Raw genomic sequence first — 26511 nt, forward strand, 5'->3', positions numbered from 1 at the left:
CTTTGAACAAACGGAAATGGAAGCATTTGGCAGGAAACAAAATGTGTTCATGGAAAAAAATTATGTACAGATAACTTCTTTAGTGTTTCATTGGAAAGCAACAGGATTTAAATATGTATGTTCTACTTTTCTTTGGCCATCCTGGTAAATTACCATAAGTTGTCATGTTGATATGCAAGTGTATAAGGTAACTTAAAATTATATATGCATTTGAATGGCTGTACAATACTAACTGGCAGATGTCCAATAGTAAACTATTCCATTAAAAATTTAAATTATTTAGAATGAACAAATGCTATGAAGTTGATCTCTACAACACATTTGTTTAATGTGTTTATTTTTAACAAGATTTTTCATATTTTAATTTTTTAAATTTGTTGTGTCTTATTGTATGTACCTATTCTTTGTATTAATATATATAAATATTCATTTTTTTTAAACGTTCAAAATGTTCCCATCTTGCATGGTTTTTATTGTCTAGTTATGTATTTTGTAATGAACATTTGACTTATGTTTCAAATTATTGTTATGATTCAATTCCCTGCCTGACCACATAACTTGCGTTGCTATTGGTCATGGAATATGATGGAACTCTTTCTAAAGACATGTCCCCCCTACCCTGATTCAAGTACATGTAGGGCAGTTGTCAGTTACAGTCAAAAGTATATACGCACTAAGTACTGGTGAATCAGCTGATCCAGGATAGTCTTATTAGGTCAATTGACTGCCGTGATGCAACTGAAATACTGTTTAAAATGGAGAACAATCCAACTAAAAATGTACTTTTGTATGTATATATATGTCCTTTTAAAAGTCACACACTTCGTCTTAAATATACAAAAAAGTATATCATGTTTCATAGTAAGTTCAACTTAGTAAGTATTGATATCATGGTTCGTTCATGTTTCCCATTTTGTTCAAAAGTTAAAATCAATACCTGTGTACTAATACTGTTCTATTAAATAATACTTTAAATATAATTATAATTTTGTTTGTCTCACCACTGTATATTTCCAAATGAATTACTTTCATTTGCGCAAATCACTGTGTTTGAGATTCAAACTTTGAAAATGAATAGCAAAAACTTGACATATTTTTATGCATAATACATTTTTGTCCTTTGAACAAATGGAGATGCAAAATAACTTCTTTTGTGCTTCATTGGAAAACAACAGGATTTAATGTCTGTTCTACATGTTTTCAACCATCCTGGTAAATTACCATAACTTGTTATGTTGATGTACACGTGTATAAAGTTACTTAAAAGTATTTGAATGACTGTAAATACTTACTGGCAGCTGTCCAATCGTAAACTGTACTTTTAAATTAAAAATTATTTAGAATGAAAAAATACTATGAAGTTGATCTCCACATAACATTTGTTTAATGTGTTTATTTTTTACACGATTTTGCATCTTTTAATTTTGTAAATTTGTTTTGCCTTATTTTGTGTACATACATATTGTATTAATATAAATATATATATATATATAAAAAATTTATTGTGTTTATTTTTTACAAGATTTTGCATATTTAAATTTTGTTAATTGGTTGTCTGTTTTTATGTCCCTAATCCTTGTATTAATATATATAAATAATCACTGTTTTTTAGAAACGTTTAAAAATGTTCTCATCTAGCATGAATAAACGGTCAAATTACAAAGCCAACGATTGCTATTCGATTCCCTGCCCGACCACATAACTTGCGTGGATATTGGTCATGGAATCCTCTCTTAGGCCACGTTCTAGTGACCTCTGATCGAAGTAGGGCAGTTGTCAGTTAAAAACATAAATATGTGCACTCAGTAACGGTAAACCAGCTTACCAAGGAGAGTCTTATTTGGTCACTGACTGTGCTAAGGTACAACTGAAATACTGTTTAAAATGGAGAACAATCCAACTAAAAATGAACTTCGTTATGTTTACATATATGTTCCTTTAACAGTCTCACACTTCTTAAAGATGTATGTATTGTGTTTCATAGTTAGTTCAACCTTTTCATTATTTCCATCATGGTTCGCACATGTTTTCCATTTTGTTCCGAAGTTAAAATTAGTACCTGTGTACCAATACTGTTTTATTCAATAATACTTTAAATATAATTATAATTTGGTTCGCCTCACCACTGTATATTTGCAAATGAATTACTTGAATGTGAGAAAATCACTGTGTTTGAGAATCAATCTTACAGCATGATCAGGTAAAATATGACATATATTTGTATGCAAAATACAATTTTGTCCTTTGAACAAATGGTGATGGAAGAATTTTTCTTTAGAAATACATATGTGTTTGTTTCTGGAATGTCTTATGTATTTTACCTAATGTATGTACATATATTAATATATCATATTTATAAATTTAATATATATGAAATGAAAAATGTTTCTTGTATGCATCCTTAATAGGTGTTTCCTAAGTTAAAAGACCAGTTAACGCAAAAACCGTACAGTTTATATCATGTAAGTTAAAAATACACACTTACGTATTCACTCGTGATCTCTAAAAAATGTTCATAAAAATCGCTGTGAATTAGAAAAATCCCATGAGAGCTTGCTTGCCTATCCTACTCGAAACATAGACATTATGTCATTGACAGTTATTATACCAAAGACATACATGTATATGAAGTTAAATTCAAAATCGTTAAGTACATTATATATACGGTGTAAACCTCCACGATGAAATCTCGGCCACTAACTTAGAAGAAAGATGATGGCAACCGGGTGAAAATCTTGTGGATATTGTGCATTTCATGCATAATATGGTCAAAACAATTATTCGACACGCAATGCGCTCTAACAAATTATTGTTGAATTAATTTTGCACAACTGTTAATGTTTCGTTTGATTCTCAAATGAGCATTATTTAATTTGTAATCCGAAACAAGCTTCCGAATTTTAATGCTAACGCGACATTAACAAATTCTAGCGTCAAATAAACAGTTTCTTATCCTTTGTCTCAATAAAAAGTGCGCGAAGAATATGCAGACATGATTAACGTCGCATGGAAAGTGTGGGTGTATTTTGTGTTGTATAAACATCACGTCTGGCGATTTACGTGTGTTCAGTGGAAAAAAACGCCCCGATTGGACATTATTTCTTCACATCTTTAAATAGTAACAAATGCCAAACTTTGTTTGATACTAAAGAAAATTGGAGAATTTTTGTGTATCTTGAAATGTTTGAGCACTTTTATCGTATTTACCAGAATTTTCTATAAAACTGGAATATACGGGATTATCGGGTAATGAGAAGCGACAGGAAAAGTAGAAAGTATATGTATATGCAGTAATAGATAGAAAGTATGGTTGATACCAAAGACCTATAGAATGCATTCTATAGGTATTTGTTGATACGATGTATAAAGGAATCGATCGAGACGGGATTATGCATATCTATGCGGGAAATACACCTCACAATAATGGGAACACTTTTCTATGATGTACATAAAGGTTTTATGTGAAAACCATCAGCATAGAAAAACTTTTATAAAGAGGTAAGGTAACTCTGCAGAAAAAAAAAATAAACCGATCTACCCTACCTAGAAATTTTAAAGTCAATGTTACCGGAACCACAACATTTATTTTTTTAGGCCTAATGTATGAGTAGTTAAAATGAGCTTAATTCCCTTGCATATATACGTAACAACATTGGCTAGTTAAAGATCAAGAGAGAAATAACATACTGGTAACCAACATTAAATAACATTCATGGACAATAATATCTTAACGTGTTTAAATATAATTTTTGTTACTTCTTTTCAAGTTTTATCTTCCTATACTTTCATTATGAGGTTTGTTTGGTCTTCAAAATGTGAAGATCATAATCTTTACATAGACAGTCTTACTAAGACGTCTCCGATATATTTTCTTGGGAAGTGATGCAAGTATTTACAGTCAAATCACAATTAATGGTCAAGATAGTGTTTGTCTTATTTTAAGCTGCCGTCTTTACTCAAATAGACTGAACCCACTCTGACAAAACCTATTTTAAGTGTGTGTGAGGTTAGAACTTGAGTTTAATAGTTGTTATTCGGAACTCTCCAGTCTGGGTTTTTCCGATATTTGAGCACGCGCGGTAGGTACAAACAAAAGCTGACTAGCATATTTTAAAGGAGAGTGAATCAATCATTTCTATTTTCGTTGAATAGTAAACACCACTTTTTTTCTGCTCAAACGTTCGTTACAGTTGATAGAAATACCATGATTTAATCATTTTTCTTTACATGAACTAATCTCGATGACGCTTCAACCAAATTGAAAACAAAACTCGTGGAATAATCATTGATAAATTACGAACGAGTGTATTCATCGAAGGAGGATAGTGCACCTTCGGAGCGTCGAACATGCAAATCCGATCTTATATAAAACACAGGCAACTTAAGACAATAATTCATAATAATTGTATTCATGTATCACACACATAATATACACTAGCATATTTTAAAATCAGAAAACATACTGAAATGAACTACGTTCAATGCTTGTTAAAATACATTCAACTTATTTTCATGATTGACAGGCAATTATTGAACTTAACCCTATGTAGTCTCCTGTGCGCATCAACGCTGATATTTTTGTAGCGCGCTTTGTTCTGCGCGATAATAAACCTGGTTCTCCCGGCTTCCGCTTATGTGGTGGAACATACACCGACCTCGACGTACTGCTTGCTGACGACAGAACCGAATTCGAGGTATCGCACTCTGCATCCGATGTCTCGTGAGTGTATGAAGTTTTCGTTTCAGACGTTGAAGTGACGTCTAGCGGCAGTTGGCGGACTGGTAACAAATGGTTCCGGTGAACTGTGTTGACGATGCTTTTGTCACCTGCACGCTGGATACGGAATACCGGAATTGACGGGTCAGGTTGGCCGATCACCTCATACGCATGTTCAGTCCATATATCTGCGATTGTGTGTAGTTAGCTACTTGACAGCCGAGGAAACACTGACATAGTTCCTGTCCGCATTTTCAACTTGGAAGCCAAACCCATTAAAATTGTCCCTAAAACCGTCATCTGTGAATTCAACCTGCAAATGTACTGCGCGCTTGGACACCAGATACCTCAGAGACACCATTAAACGCGACGTGTGCACCACAACAAACAAACACGGATGATAGAGATAGGTTCTGCGATAGTTTGAAAATTGATATTAATCATTTAGAACCGGAACAACAAGAGCAACTCAAATCCATGTTGTTTGAAATGAGGGATGTTTTTTCGTCAGTGCCTTTAGATCTGGGTAATACCGATCTCGTTCGCCACACAATACGACTAAGTGATAACGAACCATATAAAGAACCTTACAGTTGCGTACCGCCTGGACTCATAAATGAGGTTCGTGAGCATGTGAAGGAAATGTTGGACATCGGCGCTATTCAGCCATCATCCAGCCCGTACTCATCCAACGTGGTCATTGTCCGGAAGAAAGACGGAACAATACGCTTCTGCATTGCTTACAGGAAGCTGAATAGCCGTACCCACAAGGATGCGCATGCCATTCCCCGCATTGACGACACAATTCACCTCCTTTCGGTTCCCGTTACTTCACTAAACTTGACTTGAAGGCGGGGTACTGGCAAGTAGAGATGGCGGAAGAATACCAAAAAAACGCGTCCAAGTTGGCAGTTTAGGCTTCTTTCAGTGTAACCAGATGTCATTCGGCCTCTGCAACGCACCGTCTACATTCCAACGATTGATGGAGCGTTTTATTGGCGAATTAAACCTATAAGAATGCCTCATATACCTTGATGACATCATTGTTTTCAGTAATGATTTTTCAAAGGCTGTTCAAAGACTTTAACCAGTTTAACAGCGTTAATAAGACCATAAGCCTAAACTTAAAGCCCCAAAGTGTGAATTTATGAAACCGGAAGTGATATATCTAGGTCATTTGGTCTCAAAAGACGGTATCAAAACCGACCCAAGTAAGATCGAAGCGATACTTAAATGGAAAGTACCGACATCTATCAAAGAGGCTCGAAGGTTTTTAGGATTCAACGGTAATTATCGAAAGTTTCTTAACCACTTTTCCCAGATAGCCCGGCCCTTCAACGACCTTCTGATAGGCGCCTCCGGAAACTAGTCAATTACGAAGAAACATTTACATGGGATGAAGCACAACAGCTTGCTTTTGACACTCTTGTTCACAAATTGTCAATGGCCCCAGTTCTTGCGTATGCTGACTATTCTAAGCCGTTTAAGTTGCATACGGACGCATCTTCGCACGGTCTTGGTGCAGTATTGTATCAAGAACACGACGGCGTGGATAGAGTGGTTGCCTCTTTAAGCCGCAGTCTGAAGAAATCAGAGAAGAATTATCATTCAAGAAAGCTGGAGTTTCTTGTTCTTAAATGGGCAATCATCGATAAATTCCATGATTACTTGTATGGTATCCCATTTGATGTATACACGGACAATAACCTACTAACATTTGTACATTTGTGTAAAGCTCAGCCAAACTAGATGCATATGGTCATAGATGGGTCGCCACACTAGCTAACTACGACTTCAAAATACATTACAGGTCTGGAAAGCTGAATGTTGAGGCCGATGCACTTTCTAGGCTAGATCGGGACGTGGTACAAGCTGTCCTTGTAACGCATTCAACCCCTATGAATTCAAGTCCTGTTGTCTATCAGATCAATATAAATGAAGCCTGAAACCCACCGGAAGTTTTAAAATCCGATGATTGAATAAACGGTCAAAATGCTGATCCAACAATTTCACAGGTCAAGTAGCTAATTTCTCTGAACTGGAGAACTAATCAGAGTAAGGTTCGTCAACATTCACCGAAAGTTAAAAAGTATGTCCGAGTACTCAAAAATCTGTATATTGAAAACTGAATTCTTATGCATACAGCCAAATTACATGAACAAACCGTACACCAAGTTGTTTTGCCAGAATCTGCCCGAGTACATGTATTTAAAGCGTTGCATGATGATATGGGCCACCAGGGACGAGATAGGACAATTTCTCTATTCAGCGAAAAATTATTATTGGCCTGGTATGACAAGTGACATAACAAAATGGATACGAGAATGCGACAGATGTTTTTGTAGCAAAACTGCCCCTACTGTTGCCACTGGTCTAGTAAATATTACCTCTACGGCTCCTATGCAACTGGTGTGCATTGACTTTCTTTCATTGGAAGTATCGAAAGAAGGTTATGCGAACATACTCGTTATAACGGACCATTTTACGAGATATGCTCAAGCATTTCCAACCAAGAATCAAACAGCTCGCAACACGGCAAAAGTTCGTTTCGAGAACTATTTTGTTCATTACGGGTTTCCGGAGAAATTACATAGCGATCGCGGGCAGAATTTTATGTCGCGCGTGATCAGAACGCTTTGTTCGAAAACGGGTATTAAGAAAACCCGCACGACTGCTTACCATCCACAAGGAAATGGTCAGTGCGAACGGTTTAACGGTACGCTGTTACAGATGATTCGCACGCTCTTCAGTACCAGCAATCGTGCATGCATACAACGTGACCATAAGTGAGTGTACTGGCTACTCACCATATGAGTTAATGTTTGGGCGCGCCGCTCGACTTGCGATCGACGCTGTGTTGGGTTTAAAACGACAGAGTGTCGGAGTCTCAACACCGTCCACATACGTGAAAGAGCTCAAACAACACTTATGGGACGCATATAAAATAGCTACCCGCGTATCACAAGAACGTGGAAAGAAAGCAAAACAACATTACGACAGGAAAGTACGTGAAACTGTTATTCACGTGGGCGAGAGAGTCCTGCTTCGCAATATCGGGTTGAAAGGAGCACACAAAATCGCAGATATATGGATCGAGCATGCGTATATCGTGATCAAGCATCCTGACCCGTCAATTCCGGTATTCCGTATCCAGCGTGAGGGTGACAAAAGCATCGTCAAAACAGTTCACCGGAACCATATGTTACCAGTCCGCCAACTGCTGCTAGACGTCACTTCAATGTCTGAAACGGAAACTTCATACACTCACGAGACATCGGATGCAGAGTCCGATACCTCGAATTCGGTTCTGTCGTCAGCAAGCAGTACGTCGAGGTCGGTGTATGTTTCACCACATAAGCGGAAGCCGGGAGAGCCAGATTTATTACCGCACAGAACAAAGCGCGCTACAAAAATACCAACGCGGATGCGCACATGAGACTACATAGTGTAAGTTCAATAATCGCTTGTCAATCATGAAAATTAGTTGAATGTATTTTAACTAGCATTGAAGATCATTTCAGTATGTTTTCTGATTTTGAAATATGCTAGAGTACATAATGTGTGTGATATAAGTAAAAAAATATTACGAATTATTTTATCAAGTTGCCTGTGTTTTATATAAGATCGGAGTTGCGTTTTCGACGCTCCGAATGTGCATTATCCTCCTTCGATGAATACACTCGTTTATAATTTATCAACGATTATACCGCGAGTTTTGTTTTCAATTTGATTGAAGCATAAGTCGAGGACGACATCAAAATCGGAGGACGGTAATATGTTATGTCAATTTTTATTAAAAAGTAATTTATGAAGGTTATTAAATAAATGGTGATGGTGATGACGTATCAGAGATGGTGATGACGTATCACACGAGAGGCAGATGTGTGGATAAATTGTTCTGAAACAAATACATTAAAATACATGTTTATAGTGACTAAGTCATGGACTTTTTGAGTACAACATGTACATGAATGTTAGGTGCTTCAAGTGATGAAGTGAAACATTGGAAATATTGTGATTGAAAAGAGTAGATTGAAGGTGTGGATTTTTGTGTGTTTTTTTTACAATAGATGAACGACTGTTGAAATTTTTCAAAATATATTATTTTGAGAAAACCCCTGAATACCTGGGTTTACCTGCGCTTACCTGGATTATAGGCCGAGGCAGAATAAAAGCTGAATAAAAGCTATATTATCAATACAATAAAAACTTGGTGAAAACTAACTGTTCTTCTTAATTATCTCAATTATCTCCATCTTGCCTTTCAACAAGAGCTGCTTTAACAATGAGTGAAAATACAATAAAAGGCCAGGCAAAATTGACTTTCACGGGGACAAAACCTCAAACAAAGCAGGCTACTAAGAAATCACGCCCTGACAGTGAGACAAGTAATTCAAGCATGGATGAGCTACATACTATCCAAACACAGCTGCAAAATATGACAGAGGGAATTACCAGTTTGAGGGATGAGCTCAAGAGTATGCTTAAAAAAGAAGAGATAGAAGAATTAATTACCAGCACAATAACAACAATTATGGCCAAAATTGAAGAGAACATGAACAATAAGATAGAGCACATAGTTAGTTCAAAGATTAATGAAATGCAATCAAAAATCGACTCCCTAGAGTTTGACAATACAAACCTAAAAGAAAAAATACAAAAAATAGAAGACACCACAACCTCTGAAAATAAATCACTACAAGAACAAGTAAATAAAGCGTATGAGCTGAGCAAAATTGCACATCAAAAAGCAAATTACAATGAGCAATACTCCAGGAAGAATAATATTAAGATATTGAACATTCAAGAAAATAGGGACGAATCAGAAGAATCACTAGCAAAAACAGTAACATCAACCCTGAAGACCCATGCAGGGGTAGACCTACTGCTGACTGATATAGTGGCGATCCATCGTATCCCCACAAAGCGGGGAAAAACCCGCCCAGTCCTTATTAAACTGAAAAACAACTCTGCGAAGTCCACCATTATGCGAAAGAGGACCCCCATGAAGAACAATGGCTACCAACTGGTGGATGACGTCACTAAGCCCAACCAGGGGCTTATCAGTAGGCTTCACCTACACCCGGACATAAGTAGTGCCTGGTACTTTAACGGTTCCGTATATGGTCAAACTGTTGCTGATGAGCGCATCAAATTTGACATTTATGACAACGTGAACAATGTTATTGAAGAATTCAGGCGCTTCAGAAGAACGGGGGTGAGTGGACGTTAAAGACATCATTACTACCATGTATGGACCCCATGTCACTGAAACATGGTATGAATCTAATAAAATAGTTCACGCTTCTGTATGTTACACAATTCTCTGTAATTCAAAAAACATTTGTAAATATATTCTATTATTTATTGTAATTATACCCTATAATTAACTAATAACGTTTGTTGATTTTTTTGTTTTAAACGATGCTTGATATATAACAGAAATGCACTTCTCGATACATTATTCTATGTAAGTATACTTTGTAAACGAATTAACAATGAAAGAGACTGTAAAAACAGCATATATATGTCAATCTTCAAACCAGACTATACATTATCTAGTGAGCGATAGAAAATGATTTACACATATCAGAAATGCACTTCTCGATACATTATTCGATATAAGTGAACCTGTAAACAAATAGTAATTAAAAAGTCTATAAAAAGGAATATAAATGTCAAACTGTAAAACAGACTATAAATCATATAGTATTGTTAGCATGTGGTCATTCACCTTGATAAATTGGATTATTTAAACCATCACAAACCACTAGTGAGACTATAGTCCTTATCTTATTTAAATGAAGTCAACATGTGTTTAGAATATGCAAATTTGCAAAAAAGTAACGTATAAACCTTTTCTGAAATAATAAAAACAAATAAATTCTTTCTTTAATTGAATGTTTCTGTTAAAACGCTGATGTTTATTTGTCAATCCTTATATGTCATTGCTATTCACATCATAGTCTTATTTGTTTTTCAAACAGAGTGGTCATTGTCTTAACTTGTGTGCTTGTTAATGCATGTTTTTATTATTAAAAACGCACAATGACTGTAATGTTAGCTGTGCGGCTGAATATTAATAAAAAATGAAAAATCTATACTATTTTTATTTAAACAATTAATCTGCTAAAACTGCCTGTGTAAGCCATGTTTTATGATTAAGCTTGCACTATTACTGTAATGTTGGCTGTGCGGCTAAATATTATCAAAAATGAAATATGTATATTATTTTTATTTAAACAATTAATCTACTAAAACTGCCTGTGTAAGCCACTATGACTGTAATGTTGGCTGTGCGGCTGAATATTATTAAAAAAAATGAAATATCTAAGCCACTATGACTGTAATGTTGGCTGTGCAGCAAAATATTATTAAACAAAATGAAATATCTATACTTTTCTATTTAAACAATTAATCTGCTACAACTGCCTGTGTAAGCCATATTTTATGATTAAGCATGCACAATGACTGTAAATTGTTGGCTGTGCGGCTGAATATTATTAAAAAATGAAATATCCATACTATTTTTATTTTTAACAATTAATCTGCTAAAACTACCTGTGTAAGCCACGTTTTATGATTAAGCACGCACTATGAGTATAATTTGTGGCTGTGGGACTGAATATTATTTAAAAAAAATGAAAAATCTATACTATTTTTATGCCCCCCTTCGAAGAAGAGAGGGTATATTGCTTTGCTCATGTCGGTCGGTCGGTCGGTCCGTCCGTCAACCAGGTGGTTTCCGGATGATAACTCAAGAACACTTGGGGCTAGGATCATGAAACTTCATATGTACATTGATCATGACTCGCGGATGACCCCTATTGATTTTGAGGTCACTATGTCAAAGGTCAAGGTCATAGGTGAAACTTCATAGGTACATTGATCATGACTCGCAGCTGGCCCCTATTGATTTTGAGGTCACTAGGTCAAAGGTCAAGGTCATAGGTGAAGGTCACAGTTACTGGAAATAGGCATTTTAAGGATTTAGCATGGTTCAAACAAGGGAAACAACTACGGTTTATGCATGTTCTTTTTATTACAGATTTGCTTCCCTTTAATTCATTCAAAATCTCATTTTACAGTAGTAGTGACAAAGTTTAAGCTGCATAGAATAATACTTGATTTATTGATGATGCTTTATTTGTGCGGTTCCTTTCTTCTCACAATAACAATTGTATTTTTGATGTATACTTAAAGATGCATTTATTTAGAATATATATATACTTAAAGATGCATTTATTTAGAATATATATATACTTAAAGATGCATTTATTTAGAATATATATATTTAGCTGTATATGGGTATGTTTGTATGTTTTTTTGTGTGTATGTGACGGTGTATGTCAGTATTTATATAGATGTTAATATATATATGTATATATATATATATATATATATATGTATATATATATATATATATATATATATATATATATATATATATATATATATATATATATATATATATATATATATATATATATATATATATATATATATATATGTATATATATATGTATATATATATATATATATATATAAAAACATATGTAGGTACACATGTAACTCAAAAAATATCCCATGCAGCTATCTACTTGCTTTTGATCTAAGAAATTGTGCATTTATTTGAGATATAGATATAAATGTATATGGGAATGTTTTGTGAGTGATTGTATATGTCAGTATTTATTTATATAGATGTAAATATATATAAGTATATGTAAATAACTTGAAAACATGCTTTCATCTAAGACATTATGCTTTATAAGTATTTAAATGTCATTATGCGTAAGAATCGGGTGTTTTTTGTCTCATTCTCAATATCATACTATATGTTCTGCATTGGATGCGATAAGATGAATCACTACATATACAATAATACGTTCAAAACATTTATGTTGTAAAAGTCACTTCTTTAACACATATATGTAAAAAAAACCTGTTGTAAAATCATGTATTTTGATGTAAACAAACTGATTTGTTTGCTTGTAATCACGATCATTTGTTTTACCTTGCTATCCTTTTGTTTGTTTTTTTGTTCTTGTTTCTTTGTTTTTTTTTGTACTTAATTTGCTGAATTGCTTTCATCTTAAAATGCAGAAATTTAGAGTTAAAAATGATGTTGATGTATGCTGTATACCAATTAAACGTTTGTATGTATGTATGGACATCTTATGTCCTATAAGAGAAACCTACTGGACATGTTTTAAAATAGAAACTTACTGGACAAATCCACACAATAATATTTACACACCCTCCCTTTCTTTAAATGATTAAATTATGCACTCTGAATGTAAAAGGGCTAATCAATAAAGACAAACGCATTAAAATCTTCAAATGGTTAGACGAAAAAAATTATAATATATGCCTACTACAAGAAAGTCACTTGACACATACTTTAACACAAACCTTAAAAGATGAATGGGACGGGGACATCTACCTCAGTGGACAATATACTAATAAACAAGGCATTGCCTTTCTGATAAAAAGTAACATAGGGATCACAGTTGATAATTTTAACGAAATAATAATTGGCAGACTAGCAAGTATAGATATCAAAATACATGAAACACAACTAACATTAATCAACGTTTACGGTCCTAACATAGATGATTCCACATTTTACGAAACATTACAATCTTTTATAATTAATAACCAAGATAAAAATATTATAATCGGTGGTGATTTCAATACTGTCCTGAACCCATTATTAGATAAAAAGAATGGAAACCTTTATACTCATCCTAAAAATAGAAATATTTTAAATAACATAATTGAAAACTACAATATGATAGATATCTGGCGTACAGTATACCAAAACGAAAGCAAATTCACCTGGCACTCAAACACAAAACCAACAATATTTTGTAGACTAGACTATTTTTTAATATCTGAATCTCTTTGCAACATTATTGACACATGTAACATAAAACCAGGATTTATGACTGATCACTCTCTAGTTGAACTTAAACTGCATAATATACAACCTGAAAGAGGCCCAGGATACTTTAAAATTAACAACAGCATCTTATTGGATACACAATATCAAACACAAATAAAACAGGAAATATTAAATACAGTTCAAAATAATAAAGATGCAAACCCAAACACCTTATGGGAAGTAATTAAAGGAAATATACGTAACACAACAATTAGATACACATCATTTAAACAAAAAGAAACACACAAACTTGAAACTGAAACCATCAAAACCATTGAAACACTTGAAAAACAATTGCATCAAACAAACACAAATGATACCACCGACATTGAAAATGAAATAACATTAAAAAAACAAATATTAGATGGAATCTATCATACACGTCTCAATGGAATAATACTAAGAGCGCGTGCACAGCATGTTGAACACAATGAAAAAAATACAAAATACTTCGCAAACATTGAAAAACGTAGAAGTGAACAAAAAACTGTACACAAATTAGTAGTCAATGGCAAAGATATAACAAACATGACTCAAATACTAGAAGAACAACGTTTATTTTTCGAAACCCTCTATAAACGAAAAAATGTTGAAAATAACACCCTTTTTAAAAATACACATCACGCTTTAAACGAAGAGGAAAAAAAACTGTGCGACGGATTGCTTAATGAATATGAATGTGGATTAGCCCTAAAAGATATGCAAAATAACAAAAGCCCAGGATCTGATGGCATCACAATCGAATTTTATAAAATATTCTGGAATGATATAAAAACACATCTAATTAATTCACTAAACTATTCATTTAACAACGAAAACTTAACTACGCTACAAAAACAAGGTATTATATCACTTATTCCAAAACCTGGAAAAAACTTAGAATCCTTATCAAACTGGCGCCCGATTAGTTTACTAAACAATGATTATAAAATTGCAACTAAAAGTATAGCAAACAGAATAAAAAAAATATTACCAGCAATCATTTCAAGATCTCAATCTGGTTTCATAAAAGGACGTTACATTGGTGAAAATGTTCGTCTTATCCAAGAATGCATAAACTATTTCAACAATTCAAATAATCCTGGTCTAATTTTCTTTGCAGACTTCGAAAAGGCATTCGATTCGCTTGATCATTCATTTATGTTCTCTTGCTTAGAAAATATGAACTTTGGTGAAAGTCTCATTCAATGGGTCAAACTATTTTATACCGATATTAACAGTTTAATCATTAACAATGGCTTCTTTTCAAACAGTTTTAACATCGAACGAGGGGTTCGACAAGGATGTCCACTCTCATCATCGCTATTTATTATCTGCATCGAGTATCTATCACATCACATCCAATCAAATAAACACATAAAAGGCATATCACTAGAACCTGACGAAGAAATCAAACAGTCCCTATTTGCTGACGATGCAACTTATTTTTTAAACGACACTTACGATTCTTTCCATAACCTAATAGAATCGCTAACCCTTTACGGAATGACATCGGGTCTGAAACTAAACAAAAGTAAATGTACTGTGCTACGAGTAGGTAAATTAAAACAAAATAATGTCCAATATAAAAAAGAAATGAAATATAATTGGACATCCGATGAAGCCACAACGTTAGGAATTACTTTCACAAATAATGAAAAAGATACAGTTCTTAAAAACATACTACCTAAATTACAGAATTTTAAAAACTGCTTAAAATCATGGCATCACCGTAAACTTACACTTATCGGAAAAAACACAGTTTTGAAAACGTTTGCACTTCCTAAATTAATTTATGTATTAACAGTCCTCCCAAATCCACCAAATGATATTATTAACGATATAAAATCAGCAATATTTAATTTCATATGGGACGGTAAGCCTGATAAAATAAAACGAACTCAGTTAATTCAATCTGTAGAAAATGGAGGTATCCAATTAACGAACATTGACTCATTCTTGAATGCAATCAAATGCAGCTGGGTTAAAAGATACCTAGATAATGCCAATACAAGTAAATGGAAATTATTCTATCAGAAAATTCTAAAAAAATATGGTGACTCCTTACTCTTTGAATGTAACATCAGCAATACTATCTTACATGAAATTGCAAACGAAAACATATTTCTGTCTGATGTTCTAACAGCATGGAGTGATGTCACTCATAACCTAGAAACCCAAACAAGCAGCAAAACTATTCTATGGAACAATAAAGACATAACTTCAAACAATAAGACGTTTTTCTATAAAGATTGGTTTGAACGAAGCATTAAATATGTCGACCAATTATATGACTACAGAATTAAGGATTTCTACTCTTTTAATGATATATGCTACATATACGGAATACCTTCAAATAATTTTTTGAAGTACTACACATTAATCAAAAGCATACCCATACATATTAAATCTGAAATCAATACAAATAATACACCATGTACTCAAACAACATTCGTAGAAAAAATACTTGGAAGAAAAAACAAAACAAATAAAATATTTTACACACTACAAATTAAAAACCCTACAGAAAACTCAAAAACCCAAAATAAATGGCAAGTCCTTTTCGGAGTACATGAACTTAATTGGAAACACATATTTACCATGCCATATAAAGCAACTATTGAAAGCACTCTGAGAAATTTTCAATATAAATACATTCATAGAATTATAGCTACAAATAAATATCTCTTTAAATGCAAATTATCTAATTCAAATCTGTGTGACTTCTGCAGTGAAAACATCGAAACTATAGAACACCTGTTTTGGGAGTGCAAACACATCCAGCCTATTTGGAATCAATTAACATCTTTTCTTGAACAACAGCAACTAAACGTTAAACTATCTTTCTTAAATGTAAGTTTCGGAATTTACTCATTGAAATCAAAAGATTGTAATAATATTGTGAATTTTATTCTTATAATGATGAAATTGTTCATCTTTAACATGAAGTTCAAAAAACAAGTACCAAATTTTAATTGTTTTATCCATAGTCTCAAACTTAAAGTCCAGATTGAGAAAGAAATAGCCCTCAGTAATGACACATTACAAAACTTTGAACAAAAATGGAATCGGATAAAATTCTCATGATGTTTGTCCACTTATATACATTTCACTCTAATGTAAGTTTATCTTTCTAAAATATTTTTGTATGTTTTTTTTTTTTCAATCTTATAAGATCATTTTGAATATACAACGAAACACACAAGTCCAGTATGCTTTCTTCCGACTTTATACAACTCATCATTTTTCATAACAATTCTTCTATTATTTTTTTCTTTTCTCTTTAAAAAAAATACATATTAGCATATCTTGTATAACATGTCTAAACTTTATTGCTTTGTACAATCACTATGTTGTATATATTCATGTATACATTGTATGTATTATATTGAATAAAAAAAAAAAAAAAAAAAAAAGGTTATTAAATAAATATTAAACTAAACTGTGTTGTGTTGTTTTAATGTTTAACCAGTATCTTTATATTGAGTTAATTTAAAAAGTAAATCACGAGTATTCTATGGGCATATACATTTCGTCAGTTGTTTATTCGATTTAGTCGTTAAAGACGTTTTCCTCTAGGTAGAGATAAGATCAGTTCACCTAATCCATACAGTTGCACGTTAATAATTTGAAATATACTCAGATCACTCCTCCCTTTTCCCGTGCACAAATAGCTTCAATGTCAATATCGTGCATCGAATGATTGCTATAGTCATTCGATGCTTTACTTTCAAAGAGTTTACATCTTTGATATATTAACGATTTTTAATATCATTATTAAATGTATATTTTAGGTAAATTTTGTAGTGCTTGTATTTAAATGATCACCGTCGGATCATGCTTTACTTGTATTTCTCTATTATTAATATTATTGTTATTGTTAGTTAATTCGATGCTTTACTTTCAAAGAGTTTACATCTTTGCTAAATTAATGATTTTTAATATCAATAATAAATATATATTTCAACCAAATTGAGTTTTCTTCCACGATAGAACCCACAAAATAACCACCCGGCGACAATGGCGCCCAACGGGGGACCGTGGCGGGAACAGTTCTCCATAGAACTTGTCCGTGGGTCAGTATTTCACTGTTCCTTGTGACTCGAATTTGAGGACGAATTCCAACTTGACATGGGAGAATGCCACGGTACCGAACTTAAGCGGGATTGATGGAAAGATGTGTAGCGGCTCGGTTAGCTCAGTCGGGAGAGCACTCGCCCTGTAAGCGAGGTGTCCCGGGTTCGAGTCCCGGACTGGCTGCACACTGTTTACCAACCGGCGACACGCTGATGTATTAAGCCAATAAGCTACGTTTGCCCTGTTTTCTCATAATGATGCTCTAATAATCAACCTTAAAATATATTGCCATATAGTGAGGAAACCTTAAACAAAACTGCGAAACAAAAATGTGAAGTTTTCGTTGATATATTTAATTTCATCATATCTTTTAACAACATTAATATGTATTAAATCAACGAAACATTTCATCGAACTAGCCATGAACGGAATTTGTGCCATCATTAACCATTTGTCGTTATTATCAGTCTGAACAATGCGTTGCATTACGAATGAAGTACTTGTAAATCACGTATACCTAGAGCGAGTTCCTGTATTCCTAAATGTGTTATTAGTTACACTCATTGTGTATGTGATATACTGCATCAGTAATTTCATACTTCGCTCTCGTATGGTATGAAATAACTGAGGTTGTATATTCCATACACCATCAGTTACTAACTGTGTAACGATTATTTCTCAACCGACTACTCGATTACTCGGGGTGTTAGGAAATTACTCGGGGTGTTTGGAGTCCGCTCTAAGCCAATCGGATTAGGTCATTTTTTGTAGGAGGTAAAATATTTAGCTTATGCATTTGAATGTGGAGAAAGGTATGTGCACAAACAGTTGTCAAATTGGTTCCGTATTTGGTAGAAGTTTAGATCAGAGTTCCTGCTTGTACTTTGTGCCTGTAAGAAGTTATTGGATCGCTGAGAGAAATACAAATTGTAAAACAAAACATTTCCTAATAAGACGCTTTATTTCTACTGCAACCGATGAGATGAATCATGTTTCTACCCCCGTCATGATTATGGCGGAAGGGAATACAGTATATTGCTAGCCCCTGTGTGTGTGATTTTGGTTGTTTGGTAGTGAGGTAAATTTCGTATTACATAAAAGTTTGTTATGCTTTTGTACGGACACACAAGTAACAGCTGTATGCGATTTGTCAATATGCATTTACATTAATATTGGGTGAGGTTTTGTCTGCCCTATACAATTAGAGCGGTAAGCGTATTTCACATTGCACTTGTGTCCGGATGCCGGTGATGTTTATGGTTTGCATGCGTTGTTTGTAATATAAGTGATTTATAACTCTGCGATATGATCCTTGTTTATAATCCCTGATATTAAACTGTTTTGTGCAATAAATCAGTGACATTATACAGCATTATCATATATAATAATATGCGTGATATCAATTGTTGCATTGCTTCGCGCTGTCTAAAACGTAAAAAAAATATTAGCAGACAGTTATTGCTATGTGCGATGTTTTTAATTTAAACAAGTAACAAAATAAAATAATAAAAAAATCAGTTTTCGATGTTTTTGTCGATGATTGTTTGTACATTGTATACACATTTACTAAATACACAAAGTTTTAAACCCGTCTTTAATTACTTGTGGCCGTTTAAAATTTCACCCGCTTTAATTACATCTTATAACACAATATCGATATTATATGTTTCTATTTTCTTAATAATTACTATAATTTACAATTGTTATTAACAACTTGTCAAAATAACAATTCAAATCCATTTTATTTAACCCGTATACTGTCCTCGATTTTCGTCTGTAATCATACTGTATGCGCTTTCCTTGTTTATCTATATCGATTCGCCTATGAATTTAAGTCCGCGCACTGTAACAACATCAGTGTGGCCGTACCACGTGGTCCGTGACGTCATTTAGGCTAGCACGTCAAGTAGAAAATTGTAAACATTGCCTCCGCTTAGAAACTTCAAATCCACGTAAGTATCTTATTATTTACTTTATTTTGACGAAATAAAGCGCAGGCTATGGGAAAAGTTGAGCTCTATTCCCGGTTATATAAATATTTGACACCAGATAAGTAGTTTAGTCTATCATTCGAGGCAAATTGTTAGTTTTTAAGTTACAATGCACGCAAGCACGACAAGCACATTTTAAATCTTCCAAAATATCTATTTAATATTCCTTTTTGCAGTGCACTTATACATGCGGACGTTAATTATTCGATATAAAATGTGTTTTGTCCGAAAAATATCTTAAAACACCATCTAACAACATTTCTAATGAACACCAGCAATTTGGCAAACACGACAAGCAACGAAATTAAAGGCAAGCACGACAAGTCGATATTCGGCTAGAACGACTAGTATTTATAAGTGTAGAATTGGTAACTTCCATGTTGTCAAATAATATACATCAATTAATGAAATCTGTGTGATCCTTGAATAGTTCGTGTCTATTTACAGCCATGTATAATGTATATAAAGTAACGTGTTTAAGATTTTAAAACAGAACAAATGAAATCAATCTGCTGACTACTGAATCGAAATTCAGACATGATGTTACCATAACTAAGACTCTTCGCCCATGAGGGATGAAGGATCATCAATTTAAAATTTATATAACCGAGAAAAGAATTTTTGTTAAAACGTATAAACAAGTATGCATTCATACTGAACATATTTGTGCGGTCAAAATATGCCTTTTATAGTTTATAGTCACTTTATGATGATATACTACACTGCCTTTTCCCAAGTTGTTTTCATATACAGAAAACATGTTGACTATATATTTGGAACAATCGCAAAAGTGTCAAATTAAAATATGCCGACCAACCTATCTTTTTTTGTGATGTAAATAAAACAAGATAAAACTTTAAATAAACAAAAGAAAAATTAATATTGTTAACACATTCATAGTTGAACTTTATGTATAATTAAAATGTTATGTTTTGTTATCTTACAATATTTATTTTTCTTTGTAGGAATCATGAGACCAAAAACCAACACTCAAACTCGGAAAGCGTAGCAAGCGTACCCAGACGAGACGTCAGCAACACGAATGTCCAACGTGGATGCAATCTTGGATCAAAACCAAAGATGAAATATTCAATAAAGTGAAATATGAATACAAAAACACACATAATGTTTACTCATCACACAGTCCCAGTCGAAATGCTGTTGCTAGGTGAACATTAGGAGTACGGTGGGATAGTGCGAGAAGAAGCGAGAGCAAGTTGTTACCTACTTATAGACTTGGACTCGAACTGAAAGAAATTTAATCAGATACCCCCTTTCCTTGTTTTAGAGGGATTGCGATCAAGTAGCTTGACTTGAGATAAAACAGACATTTAAATATATATTTATTCATGTGCATAATGTGTGTTTTAATTTGTCCAGTACTTAATGTAATGGAAGTGCTGAATATTTACTTCAGTCAAATAAATGTTAATGTAATGTGTTTTTTGTCGCTTTTGTTTATCCGATCACAATTGCTTGCAAATAATTAATTAAAGCTTTGACCATCATTGAGTCAAACGTTGTTTGTATAACTCTTAAAATGTTCCAAAACTATCAAATATTTCAACTGCCAATGACAAAAGATAATACTTAATTTTATATATCGTGTGACAGAGATAATTGAGAAATTTGGGATAAAAGTAATGTTTAATATAACACAAATGCTCATTTGACTTTGCTTTTTTCGTGTGATTTCCCCCATGCAGTTAAAGAACAATGAAGATTTGCTCCCTTTCTGTGAGAACCAATTACATGGATTTTGCATACATTTTTAACCGATTTGTTTTGTTTTCATTCATTTTATTTCAGAAATGAACACTACGCAGTGTATATTGTATGATTTTTTTATATGGAATGAGTGATGTATTGGACGTCATCATTGATGACGTTCATTCGAACGAATGATAAAGGGGGCTAAGTTTCGTTAAGTTGGTGCATATAGCCGCGATTTGAGTTTCTTGAAAACTGGCCGAACACGTTTGCTGAAATTTGACATGTATATGGACCAGAATGCGATCTACCTGTTGGCGTAGGGGTTATACCTGGCAAAAATCAAGTTTTCGAGTATTTTGTGTTTAAACTTTTTGTGTGGGAACGGGCACGCGCTCAAATAAACATTGTGACGTCACTTCACAAACAGCGTTAGACATCCGCCATCTTGTAATGCGACAAAGAAACTCAGTGTCATTAATTCAATAAACACAGAAAAATATGATTGTGTTTAATAATCATTAATACAAATGTCTATATTTTGTGCAGCGGATGTTTATTCAGACAGATACGGCAGAATTATGTAAGTATCTTTGTGTACTTTACAGTAGATTTGATAGTGGTAAACAACTGCGTACCGGTCAAGTTCAATCTAGCCGATTTTACTACGCAAGAAATTTAAGTATCTCACTGGCAAAATGAGCTTGACACATAAACAACAACCGGATCCGATTTACATCCACAAAATATTGTGGGAATCCGATGCAATGCAAATTACTCATGTTTGATAACGTTTGATGAATTCGTTATATCAATATGCATTAACATTCAAGGGGAATAATTTTTAATTGAAATGTGCGATTCAATGACAGTGTTATATTGGGATAATAAGTCGTTTAGCCGTTATCATGATAAGTATATTGTTTGTTGTGTTTCATTTTCATAAAAAACATACTTTTACTGTTTTTTCCTTAAAGTAAAACAGTTCAGTAGTCATTATATCTTGAATTTTAAATATTGAAATAGATGTCGGATATTTCATATTTTCGGACGTTGCTACGTAAGCTAGTTGTCAACATAATTATTAATATACTGATTTACCTTTTACGCATACAGTTGTGCAACTGTTGTCTACGTAATGATACGCTGTTTAATGTCTATAATGTCTTCCTGCCCCTGATGATAATAAGTATTTATCTCAACAAACCCCAGCAATGTCAATGGTCTGTCAACATAAGAAAAATATTAGCTAAAGAAACTTCAGTGTACAATTTATATAGCAGTGTCCGACAAATCCATTGCCCGTAGCCCGGGGGCTACAGAATTTTTTCATCGGGCTACTGAAATGTTTCAGCTGACGCCCGCCGGGCTACTATAAATCTATAAGAGCGGTAGCCCGTTTTATTGACAGACATACGTAGAATAAACACGCTGACCATGTGTTTCTACACCGTGTCTTGTTTATAATCCGATAACAAAGTGCAATCAATTATCTTATCAATCACCGATCACTTGCGGTAATGTCGTAAACAGTAAGAGTGCATTTTAATCATTCAATCAGAATCAACATTTGTCGTCTGCTAATAATATAATGAGAGCCGGTTGGATAGTTGGCGCACATGATGCAACATCATTTCGCAGTTTGGAATTTTTTGTTAACCGCAACAATGAGTAAGAGCGACTACGTTTTTGATGTCGTTAAATATCCAAGGATGCCGAACATTAAATAAATCAAAACAATAGCGGATTCTTCAAAACGGTAACGAAACCGAAAATGAATATTAATAACAACGCGGTTAACACCTGCTAATTAGTTTGCATTGTCAATTAATAATTGGATTGATCGACTGTTAATCAATAATCCCATATATGCCCAATTTAATTTTTTTTAAACCAAATTATGGGAGGGTAATATAGACGATGAGAGTCATAAACACAAACGTTTGAAATTTTCTAAAGTGTCAATTGAATTTCGGCATATGATTCTATTTAAAGATATGATGAAATAAGCTCCCAATCAGGACCGTTCAATTGCAACTTGCGTAAATCACCTGCGACGGTTTGCACACGTTGTGTACAGCTATTTTAGGTTACAAAATTCTACATTTAATAAATGAATTTCTTTGTCCAGACAGGGACCTATACAAACGTATAGGCCCCTGGTCCAGATAAAAAGCGCGCACAAATTGGCATGGGTGTATTTATTTGTAAATAAAAATTTCGTAGCGGGTACATCATTGAGATCATTTAGTTTCCATTAAAAGTTTCGTTGTGAATTTCAACTAAAGTACCGGGGTATCTCGCGAATTATTTGGCATTGACATTTCCTCTTAATAAAATATAATGTAAACACGCTGTATCGTTACCGTTACACTGTATCAGTTCCTTCATTATTGAAACAATTATTGTATTGTATACTGACTGCACACTAGTGTCGTAACATACGGATGCAATACGTAAATTCGGACAGAACTTAAAGTCGGACACAAGTAAATAAATGATTTAATACTCTTGATTTCTTGAAACTCGGTATTTGTTGTTAAAAAGAGCAATTGCATTGATTAACACCATACGAGTCAGTCGTATTGATCATCTAAACGCTTTATTTACGTTTCCAACTTAACGTGCTGTCCGAATTTAAGTACACATACATGTGCACATACATGTAATATCTATAACATGCAATAAGAAATTTGTCGGACACTGATATAGTATTGACATACCTGTATGATGAAGCCAACCCCGTATCAAAAGTCAACCAGAGTCGTAACATATTTATGTCATGCTATAAATCAAAGAATACTCATTTTCTTGGATACATTTCTACATATATTGGTGAATGAATATAAATTACTGCACCGAGGAATATTTTAAGGTTCAAATGTTTCAAATGCATCTTACAATAGATGAAAATAACTCTCATCAGTCTGAAATTCACAATTTTGACGCCATTGTCGCTTTGTCCAAGACTAGTTTTAATTTGGATACTTTCGAACGACCTTGACAATTTTTGCTGAAATTGTAAACATTACTTTCGTTTTCTGAAATCTATTATTTGTGATTAACAACAAGTCTGGTGGATTATAAAAATGATTTCAGTGTGAATCGGGTAGTTTTAAATATTTACTTTGAGTTTGTATTTACACTACAATTTGTTCACAAAACAAGCCAGAATATTCTAAAATACCGGGAAATGTCATTCTGAATTTGAAAACACTTGAGCACATGGTATGTTACTAAAAGTAGAAATACCATCATATGACCGTGAAATCTCGGGAGATTCGCATTTCAAGAAAGTCTGTCACATCGCTGTTTTTCTCGATATGTAAGAGCAGAATAGATAAATTTTAAATGTTTAAGATAGTATTTTGTGAAAGAATGTATCAGTTAAATGTGAAAAATGTCAATCTTTCCAATCAAGTGATTGATATGGGCCAATAACTGCATTTAAAAGCTGTTTTGGACCGGTCTTTTTTAACTGTCGACTTTTCGGCATTTTCTGGTTGACTTTCCTAATGGGGTTGGTCCATAACTATAAAGTCGCGCCAGTCAAAAATCATAAAAAGCGACATTTAAAGTTATGGTAGCCAGAATGAGAAAAATATGTACAACTGAGCAATCAATCATGACAGACTGATGTCTCAGGTTAGGCCACAATTAAAATATTGTTGGTTTGCCCTTTACCGACCCTAAATTTTACAGGTGGGTAGGTAGGTAGGAAAATTATTTTAATTTATTTGAGAAATCATATTTTTAATACACTAATAGTCTATGAATATTTAAAACACGGTTATTAAAGCACTGTTGCAGTGTACGAAGCCCTATGTAGCTTAACATTATCTTGTTTGCTGTTTCTTGCATATATTAATATCAAATGCATGCTTGTGTGTTATTACATCAAATATTTGTTCATTATATGATGTTAATTGCTCAAATGCATTTGTAATTATTTAACAGCCAGACAGCTTTTATTTTTAACTTAAACCTTTCCCTTAAATTGGGCTTAATTAGCATGCAACAAGCATTGAAGGAGTGTAGAAAGACAGCCCAAAGTCTTTAATGGAAAAATTCAGACATGGCGAAAGACCGTCACATTTTACAGGCCAGACTTGCCTACCAGGAGGAACATTCACAGGCCAGTTGAAATTTGTACAGGCCTCAATTTTAAGTGTTTGACCGGTTAGTGCATAGTCTCGGCATGGCAGAGTAAATTCATAAAAGGGCAAACTGAACATTATTATAAAGCATTATTTCTTCTTGAATGCTCTAAGCTTTTATGAGTACATACGCACAGCTCAGAGGGTCAATAGCTGGGAGTTTTATTATTGCAACTAACATAAGCATGAAAACTTTATTTGGGGAAATAAATTAAGGGTGTTAGTTTCAGTTTGTGGATATAATAACGCTTTAAACATATATACTTGAGTGTTATCGATGTATTAAGCTAAGAGTCTTTAATATATTTAATAAGTTTACCTTTACATATCCATTTCACTAACATGCCATTACAGTAAACTGTTTAGTGTGGCAAACATAATAAAGCAGAATATGCACATGAATCTGATTAAACACAGATCCAGTTGCATATAAATCAAATCATGTTTGTCTTTTATTTTGCATTTTCGAACGATAATCCTGTAACTGTTAGATGTATTTTTCTTTGCGAGTAGACTGCATTCCAATTTTCAAACACTTGTTCTGTGACATTCAGTTCATACATTTCCAAAAAAAAAAGAGTTTTATTTGTATCTAAAACGTATGCTCCATCGTAGAATGACACGCTCTTTTCATTAATCCATACTAATTATATGATGTCCGTCGTAAATTCGACAGTCATTTGTTCTCGCTGAGCATCGTTATTTCTTTTAATTGTCCGCCATCTTGGATCACGTTAACAACATGTGTACAACGAACATAAACTCGTATATGTCCGACTACTTTCGCGAACCAATAGTTAAGTATGATGTCGTTCTGCCATTTTCACGGAACACCGCTGATCGCGATGCTGGTTATAGACGCTTGTATTACTGTCTATACTGGGGCATATGAAATTCCAACCATCGGAGCGACCTAGATCGGTCAGAGGCGAT

The 26511-nt window shown here is 33.6% G+C and overlaps 2 long non-coding RNA genes and 1 other non-coding gene across 3 annotated transcripts; all 3 read left to right on the forward strand.

Moving 5' to 3' along the window:
* Window positions 1-11203: 11203 nt before the first annotated feature.
* On the forward strand, window positions 11204-12020 carry LOC127881109 (uncharacterized). The gene is made up of 2 exons (XR_008049905.1): window positions 11204-11555; window positions 11641-12020. It is a non-coding gene; the product is annotated as an uncharacterized LOC127881109 (long non-coding RNA).
* Window positions 12021-17830: 5810 nt separating this feature from the next.
* Window positions 17831-17905, forward strand: Trnat-ugu (transfer RNA threonine (anticodon UGU)). The gene has a single exon. It is a non-coding gene; the product is annotated as a tRNA-Thr (tRNA).
* A 1715-nt stretch (window positions 17906-19620) lies between these two features.
* Window positions 19621-21146, forward strand: LOC127881106 (uncharacterized). The gene is made up of 2 exons (XR_008049902.1): window positions 19621-19672; window positions 20677-21146. It is a non-coding gene; the product is annotated as an uncharacterized LOC127881106 (long non-coding RNA).
* The last annotated feature ends 5365 nt before the right edge of the window (window positions 21147-26511 follow it).

This window comes from Dreissena polymorpha, chromosome 5 (genome assembly GCF_020536995.1).
Source record: "Dreissena polymorpha isolate Duluth1 chromosome 5, UMN_Dpol_1.0, whole genome shotgun sequence".
NCBI lineage: Eukaryota > Metazoa > Mollusca > Bivalvia > Myida > Dreissenidae > Dreissena > Dreissena polymorpha.